We start from the raw sequence: 9,164 nt of genomic DNA, 5'->3' as shown, positions 1-9,164 counted from the left end.
AAAGCCAAAATTGCCAGGCTAGACCAGAACAGGCCTCAAAAAGCAGCTGTGCTTCTAATGTCTGGTCCTCAGTGTCTATCAGTGTAAAGGTGATGTCAGATTCCGATTCACACTAACCAAACTCACAGAAGGCCGAGGTCTGTGTTAGCATCCTCATTCATTCATTCATTTTACTAATATGGTCTTTTTGAGCACCCACTTCCAGCTCAGCATTGTTCTAGGCCCTATGCATTCACACTGAAGTGGAAGAAAACAACACAGTAAATGTCATTATAGCCAGTGAGAGGCATTCAGGAAGCCCTCTGCTCTGGAAAATTCCTTCCACAAGGTAGAGTCAATCAAATGTCAATTCTCACTGCATAGGTCAGTTGTCATTATCTGTTCTTACTTGCAGAGACTGCAGTACATCACCCTGGACTTTCCAAGCTTTGATCCGACTACACTAATCCAGTAAACAGAGGAGTGCTGATAATCTTGACATTTTTAGAATAGGACTACGTGATATTTATTCTGATTCCATCTATATGAAAAAGGGCTGCTAAACAAAATCTTAAACAAAATGATAGAAAGTACACATCACATACTAAAAAAAAAAGAGTCACATACCATGAAGTGATGACGCATTGATAACAAGTTATAACCATTTATTCCAGGTATCTCTAGTCAGAAAATTCTGTTGGCCTGGTTCCATTTCCAGAATTGCATGCTTTCCAATGCTTTTTTTAAAAACATGCCCATTCTGCACTGATTCAGGCTGATCTGCTTCTCAAAGCATGACTGAAAATCAAATAAGGCAGTGTCTTAGTTCCAGCTGCATGAAGCAAAGTACCTTAGACCAGGTGACTTGTAAACAACAGAAATTTAATACATATTTCTCAGTTTTGGAGGCCAGAAGTTGCCAGTATGGCCAGGTTTTGGTAGGGCCTTTGGTAGTGTGCACGTGGTCATCTTCTCACTGTGTCCTCTTGAGACAGAAAGAAGGTAAGAGGGTGTCTCTGACGTCCCTTTTAATTCTTTTAAATTGTTACTTTTGATTGGTACATAGTGATTGTGCTTACTTATGGGGTACAATGCACTGTTTCAACTCATGTTTATGCTGTACAATGATCAAAGTGGAGCAATTAAACTTTCGTTTTTCCTTATAGTGAGTCCATTCAAAATCCTCTTGTCTATTTTGAGATGTTCAGTGCATTATCGTTAAGCGTATTCATCCCACTGTGCAACAGAGCACCAAAACTTAATCCTCCTATCTAACTGTATATTGTATCGGGTCCCTTTTATTAGGACACTAATCTAATTAATCTCTTAATACCATCACATTGGAAGTTAGGAAGTCAATTTATGAATTGCTTTTCCAATGTATAAATTGGGGTGGGGTCAGGGCACAAGCATTCAGTCCATAACAGGCAGCTGAATCATAGGGAAGAGAGAGCCCCTACCTTAGTACTCCAAAGACCCACTCCCAACCCATTAGGGGGACCAATGACTAGACAGTCACCCTAGCCACTCTCCCAATAACCAAGGTCACAAAGAAGACAGGGTTAAGACTGCACATGAGAAGACATGTTCTCCTGACTTTCCCTCCTGGACCTAGCCCACAGAAGTCAGGAATTTCACTGTCAGTCTTTATTGCAGCCCTGGCTAAGAGGTGGAGAGGTAGTCTCTGGGCTCTCCAGGATTCATTTGGCTCCATCACTAATTCTCTGGGGAATCTGAGAACACATGGGGAGAGTCTGGGTCTCCCCCAGGCTCTTCTGTAGCTCCTCTGCACCCATAAAAGCAGAAGGAGCCAGCCAAGCCTACTCCAACAAGCCCTGAGGTGCTGCATGAGCACCTGATTCTGGTAAAACTAAGCAGAATAGAAGTTGGGGGTTGGAAGCACTTGGCCTGAGCAGTGTATGCTCTGTTATTGTACCTGTGGATTCATAGACCACACACTGCAGGAGGAAGGGCCTTTGGGCCACCCTGGGGCAAACACTCCATTTGAGGAAGGTGAGGAAGCTGACTGGTGGGATTTCACCCACGTGAAAGGTTAAGAGCTCAAGTCATCACTACTCCCCTGTGTATATTTGAGCTTGCTAACTTTGACAATTCTTTTAAAAAACAGATGGAAAAAGTCACTTTCCACACTAGACTCTCTGCCCTGTGAGTGCAGTTGGCTCTTCAGGGTCAGTTCATGGGGTCTGATGCTGAACTCAAAGCAGGCCTATGCCAGAGCTGTGTCTGGGTCCAGGCCAAATGAGGTTCCTAATCTATCTCTGAAACCTTTGTCGAGTGCCTTGATCAGCAACAGCCTGCTTTTCTGCAACTGGAATAAGAGGGTCATCGTAATAACTTAAGCTCTCAGTTACACAGGATTGACCAAGCGTGTGACTGTTGCAACCCCTTTATTCACACCTTAGCTTACTTAACCATCCCAACAACCCTGTGAGGTGAGTTTTATGCTGTCTTAGCAGCCCCATTCTGCAGGTAAAGAAACTGAGGCATGTAGCCATAAAGTAACTTGTTAAAGGTAGCACAGTGTTATGCGTCTTCCTGAGATAGAGATGTTGAAATCCTAACTCTCAATTCCTTGGAATATAATCTTATTTGGAAATAGAGTCTTTACAGTGATAATCAAGTGAAACCAAGGTCATCAGGGTGGGCTTCAGTCCACCATGATGAGTCCTTATGCAAAGGAGAAACACGAACACAAAAGACAGCCATGCAGAGGGAGGCGAACATGCAACTGAAGTCATGTAGCCACAAGCCAAGAACACCAAGGATGGCCAGGACACCAGGAGCTAGAAGAGACAAGGAGACAAGGAAGAGACAAGGCTAAGTTTCATCGTTGCTTATCCACATTCTCAAGAGATTAAAATAGAGAACAGGTGGCAAACGTCTCTAACAAGACTGAAGCCATCCCTGACTCCCCAGCATGTAACAACAGCATAGTTTGATCAAGAATGTCGCGTACCCTACAGAGATGGAATGGGCTGTGTAGCATGTTTATAAGCAATATTTCATGGGGTGGGGGGAGATTGACCCCAGTGAATTCCTCCAGGAAGTGAATGAGTTGACTACTCCTGCCAGGTGAAATGAGACTAGAGCCAAACGTTTTCCCAGGGGGCAGATAAGGGGACCTCCCTACGTTTGCTCCTCCAAGAGCCTGGGAAGAACTGAGGTCAGTCAGTCTCACCCCACCTTGGGGTGCTGAGGAGATGGATGCAAGTGTGCAGCCCCTCATCTTTCCCAGGAGGGGTATCTACATCGATCTTACACACTCACCCTGAAAACAGGCCTAGCAAGCACCAGTGGGTGCTAACAGCCCCACATAGGATGGGTTACCAACTCAGTCCAGCTTAAAAAATGTGAATTAAACACCAGCTTGGTTCATGGAGGCAAAGTGCAAAGGTGAATGTAACCCTGTGCTAGTGAGTGGCTGGGCACGTGGCTTAACCTCTCTGTGCCTCAGTTTTCTCTTCTGTGTAATGGAGACCATCACAGTATCTACCTAAGGTTATTTGAGGATTAAACTAGCATTTGAAAAGGCTAGGGACATGGGGCTGTGGCATAGCTCAGATGGCAGAGCACTTGCCTAGCTAGGAGGAAGCCCTGGGTTCAATCCCAGGAAAGAGAAAGGGAAGAAAAGAAGGAAGGAAGGAAGGAAGGAAGGAAAGAAGGAAGGAAGGAAGGAAGGAAGGAAGGGAGGAAGAGATGGAGGGAGGGAGGGAGGGAGGGAGGAAAGAAGGAAGGAAGGAAGGAAGAAAGGAAGGAAGGAAGGAAAGCCTGGGAACAAAGAAAAGCTTTCCGTACATGTCAGCAACTATTACAAAACCAACATGGACTAATTAGTGTGCAGAACATGAAGCCCTAGCCTGACCTATGGCTCTAAGGACCAAGAGACTACTAATGTGAGGAGAATTCTATCTAAACTCAGGCCCAGCCTTGTCCACATGAGTTTTTGGCCATCATCCATGTTCACAGACCCATCACTGGTTCTGGGGCCCAACCTACTTTAGGCATAGGGAACTTGGGGAGCCCCAGGGCACCTGGCTCAGGGTCATGTCAGCCTTGCCAGCTTCTGGCCTTGTTTCTTCCCAGCCTCACTCCCAAGTCAGTCCAGGGCCTGCACAAACAGCTCTCCTGGCTCTGCACAGACATCTCAGGCCAGGCACATAAAAGAAACCAGGGCAGAGGTCAGGACACACAGCCCCAGGTACTCTGATGGTAGTGATATCCATAGAGGGCAAGAGGTTTAATTGAGGTAGCAGTGGCAGGGAGAACCAGGGTGCAGCAGGAGCTGGTTAGGTGGATCCATTTCCCCTTCCAGAGATACCCCTGGTGGACTGGTCCTGTGCCTGGCTGGGCCTTGGAGGGAGCCCATGACTTCTTCCTCCTGCCCAGCTCTCCCAGTCACTGCGGTTCCCATGGAAGGGGAAGGCAGGGAACTGGTGTTCACCATGCTTGCTCTGTGCTTCACGCTCCTGGGGCTATGCACAACCTGTATCATTCTACAGGATGGCCCAGTCCTCCAGACAGTAAGTGACTGTCACTCACCTTGCCAAGGTGACTAGAAGTCCAAATCAGTCAGCATGGCTGTCAGCCACTGGTAAGGAACAAAGCAGGATTCCACCCTGCAGTGCCCTGGGGTCTCTCCTGCCAGCATCACCCTGTGGTGTCTGCTGCTTGACTCCTTGCTCTCCTCAGCCGGCCTGGCTTCTGCCTTCTGACACTCTCTAGGACCTTCCCCAATTGTCAGGGCTACAGGCCCATCTCTGAGTGACACTTCTTCCCTGCCTGTCCAGTTCTGTGGTCACCAGAGCCCCAATTCTCACAGCACTGAGTGGATGAAGCCAAGAGATCAGAGAGAGGAGTTCCTAAGAATTCCTGGGTTTCAGGGTGGCAGGTGGGAGACTGAGGGTGATCAGCATACCACACACATTTTCAAGACTGAGTCTCTGCTCTGTACGTGGTCAAGGGTTAAAAGCAGCCCCTTCTAAGCTGGTAATACTTTTTATCTTCCCAGATCTTGGCCATAAGAAGCCCCTGAATGTGACCAACTGCCTGGGCAGCATGAGCAGAATGAGACCAGAACTTGGTCCAGTCCAGCAGAGAGGAGTTCGTGGCGGGCTTCTGAGGCAACAAAATCAGGATTCTGCCTTGTGGGCTACAGGACACAGGCCTGGCCATCGGACAGCCACTCTCACCACCAGCCTGCTGGCTCTGGCCTTGCTGACCACCAACCACAGTCTCAGACCTTCACTGGAACCTCATTCATCCACAGATGTCCACTCCGCTCCCAGCTTCCATCCCCGTGCAGGCTTGTTCCTTTTGCTACCTGCCTGAGCAGCCCCTCCTGCCTTTTAGCCAAGGCCCCTCCAGGTGAACCGCTCTCAGCAGGCCTGCGCTCCCACCCATGTCACCTGGAGCACTGACCTTCGTCCCTGAAACATGAAGCCATAGACCTTTGGGCCAGAACTTTACAGGCAAACAGCCAGAACTTGAACTACAAGGCCTGATGTCCTTCTCTTCAGAGAAGAAGACGGATGTTATTGCATCTCCCCAAACCCTAGAACAGACAGAAAGTGCTATCTTAGTTGTCTTTTCCTGCAGAAAGCAGTAGGACGGGTTATATGGGACATTAGCTCCCTGCCTAGGGCCCTGAGGGGAGAACAGAGGGGTACCAGTGTCCTGAGTCAGCACAGCCCTACCTCAAGATAGTACCTCTGGGCAGGAAGAGGAGAAGGTATGCAACTGCACATGAGACAAAAGCTTACTCTTCAGAAGGGGGTATCCAGACATCCCTAAACATGGACCTGTCCCCTTGGCACCTTCTCCCCACAGTGGACAGGGAGCCACTATCGCAGCCTCTAAGGCAGGTGTGTGGGGACTGTGTTTGGCCACTACTGCAGGCTAAACAATCCCTGAATCTGCAATCAGGCCTTCTTTGTCAGAGCTGTCCTCCCTCCATTGTGTATGCCTGGACCCTTCCAAATTGCTGCCAGGAGAACCCCCAAAGGATGGGCAGAGCAGGCTGGTGGCATCCACACCACATCCAGCTCCTGGGGGACTGGCATCCACCCTTACAAGGACATTCAAGTCTCTTCCTGCCTGTTCTGTGGGTCCTCTCTCTGGGGTGGCAGGAGGGTGGCTCTCAGCTGTCACATCTCCTGTGGGAACAGGATTCCTCCTCCAGTGCCTCCAATGTGCCTATTCCTCACCTGGGGAGCTTTAAAAACTGCTGATGCCATGTGTGTCCCCTATGCCACTCCACCACCAACACCACAGTCCTTCTCATCCCCTAGCTCTGAAGTTGACCTGGCACTTAGATTTTTTTTCTGGCCACCCTGGAACTTGAACTCAGACCATCCTTGTGCTTGCCAGGCAGGTACTCTCCCATTTGAACCTTGCTTACAGCCCTTTCTTGCTCTTTAGTTATTTTTCAGGCAGGGTCTCATATTTTTGCAGGAGCTGGCCTCAGACTGCAAGCCTTGTACCTATAGCTTCCTGTGTAGCTGGGATGACAGATGCATGCCACCATGCCCAGCTTATTATTGAGATGGGGTCTTTGTAGCTTTTGCTGGTCTCAAACCACGATCCTCCTGAACTCTGTCTCCTGAGTAGCTAGGATTACAGTCATGCACTACTGCACCCGACCCTAGATTTTTTAAAAGATGCTTGAGGAAATCTAGCATTTAACTGAGTTAAAGAATCACATCTTTTTACCCTAGCAGGACTTAGCTTTTATTCAGATTGAGTATCCCTAATCCAAAAATCTGAAATCGAAATGCCCCAAAATCTGAAATTTTTGGGTGAGTGTTGACACAACACTACAAGTAGAAAACTCCACGCCATGAAACTTTGTTTCATACACAAAATTATTTAAAGTAGCAGTCTCTACTCCCATTTTCTACATGGAGGCACGAAAGGTTTCTCTCTTTATTTCTCATTTCTCCCCACTTTTAACCTGTTAATACTAAATTTCTTTCCTAATAAACTTTATTATTATTTTTACTACAAAAATTATTTAAAATATTACATAAATTGCTTTCAGGATATGTTGTTAGGTATATACAGAAAACAAATGAATTTCATGTTTAGACTTGCATCCACAAAATATTTCATTATGCAAATGCAAATATTCCAAAAACATTTTTAAAACTCCAAATCCAACACTCTTCTGGTCCCAAACATTCTGATAAGGGATATCCTCTTGTATTGCCGTCTATGGGCCCTATCTGTTAATGGAGAATGGCATAAGATATCCAACTTCCCTTGAACAGAGTATAATCAGGGCATAGTAGCAAATGCCTATAATTCCAGCTCCTCAGGAGACAAAGGCAAGATGATTGAAAGTTCAAGGCCAGCCTTGGCAAAGTTAGTGAGACCTTATCTCAAAATCAAAATAAAAGGAAGGAAGGAGGGAGGGAGAGAAAGAGGGAGGGAGGAAAGGAGGAAGGAAGGGAGGGAGAGAGATAGAGAAAGGAAGAAAGGAAAGAAAGAAAAAGGAAGAAAGAGAGAGAGAGAGAAAGAAAGAGGAAGAGAGAGAAAGAAAGAAATGGAGGAAGGAAGGAAGGAAGGACAGAAGAGGGGTACAGCTCAAGCGGTAGAGCACTTGCCTAGCAACCATGTTCAATCCCTGGCATCATGGAGGGAAAAGATTTCAGAGGAGGGCTCTTGAGATTTCTCAAATGTTCAGCAACGGTACTAAAGAGTTTTCCTCACCGCAAACTCACCAGATAGATAACATCAGCTCCCAAAAGCAGGCTGCAGGTGAGGCGGGCTGGCAACTTCCTGCTCGCCTGAGTCAGAACTCAGTTTGATGGTCAGATGGCTGCTGGTTGAACTGTAGATGACGGAAAGCTCCGGGCATGGGCCTCTTACTAGACCCCTCTAGTGGGCTTTCGTCACTGGGGAACTTGCAGCCCTTGGGGAGTAACTCGATGTCGGCACCACACAAGGTGTTCCGCGTAGATGCTGACATGACTTAAAGGAACTGTTACAGCGTGAACATGAGGTGTCCACCGAAAAGGCTCATGCGTTGCATGCTTGGTCTCCAGCTAGTGGCGCTTTTTTTGGAGGGCCTGGAAACTAGAAGGTGTGAACTCACTGGAGGAAGAAGGTCACTGGAGGCAGGCCCTGGGGGCATGTTTTCTTCTCCCTGTCTCCTTGCCTGCTGTCCACCCATGCGGGAACATCATCATGATACCTGCTTCTGCCGCCATGATGCTTTGCCTCATCACAGGCCCAGGATCAACAGAGCCAAATATCTGAAACCGTGAGCCAAAATAAATTCTTCCTTCCTTTACCTTGATTTGTCAGGTATTTTATCACAATGGTGAGAAAATAACTAATAGAGTCACTTACCTGACTCACTGAAAAGAGTTGAGCTGAGCCTCACCCTGTGGTGCTTGCCAAAGGTGCAAAGCTGGTCCAATTATGAGCAGATCAGACAGAAATGGAAGAACCTTCCAGAGAATACCCAAGCTCCTCTCTTCCAAAGTGTCCATATGAAAAAATGCAAAGAAAGGCTGTAAATGATGCCAGGTTAGAGGAGATCAAATGCACCGAGAGCTCTGGTATTCTCTTTTTCTATAAAGGGCATTATTGGGACAAAGAGGAAAATCTATAAAAGGTCAGTACATTAGATTATGTTATTGTACTCATTTCCTGGTTTGGACCATTGTGCTGTGATTACATGAGAATTTCTTGTATTCAGGAAATACACCTGAAAGTATTTAGGAGCAAAGGGGCAGGACTAGTCACATCTTGAAGTGACTCAGGGGAAAAAAAAATACAAATATATACCAAGAGTAGAAAAAAAGACACGGTAAATACAATAAGATGTTAACATTCAGGGAATCTGGGTGAATGATGCAGAAACTGCTCACTATTCTTGCAACTTTTCTCTAGTTCTATAATGATGTCTAAGTAAGTTTTAAGTTAAAAAAAAAAAAAAAGAAGTCCATCACCAGTCCCCTGTAGCTTTGAACACCTGGAAGTTTCTCCCATCTGCTCATGGTCTGGGTGCCCTCACAGTCCTGGCCCTTCTGCACATGACTAGGGCCATCAAGGGCCACACACAGGACTGCCTTCCAGGTCCCTGGATCCCTTGGGTCAGCATCCGGCTTCCAGAGTCCTCTTCCTTACAACTCCCTGGGAGTCTGAGCAGCACTCAGGAC

At 47.0% G+C, this 9,164-nt stretch overlaps 1 long non-coding RNA gene across 1 annotated transcript; it reads right to left on the bottom strand.

The window, feature by feature from the left end:
• Window positions 1-368: 368 nt before the first annotated feature.
• On the bottom strand, window positions 369-8,875 carry LOC141415062 (uncharacterized). The gene is made up of 3 exons (XR_012440086.1): window positions 8,350-8,875; window positions 7,719-8,252; window positions 369-2,783 (listed from the first exon to the last, which is right to left on the bottom strand). It is a non-coding gene; the product is annotated as an uncharacterized lncRNA (long non-coding RNA).
• Window positions 8,876-9,164: the final 289 nt, after the last annotated feature.

The sequence above is a fragment of the Castor canadensis genome, chromosome 12 (assembly GCF_047511655.1).
Source record: "Castor canadensis chromosome 12, mCasCan1.hap1v2, whole genome shotgun sequence".
NCBI lineage: Eukaryota > Metazoa > Chordata > Mammalia > Rodentia > Castoridae > Castor > Castor canadensis.
Note: the sequence above shows the minus strand (reverse complement) of the source record. Positions and strands in the feature narration are given on the sequence as shown.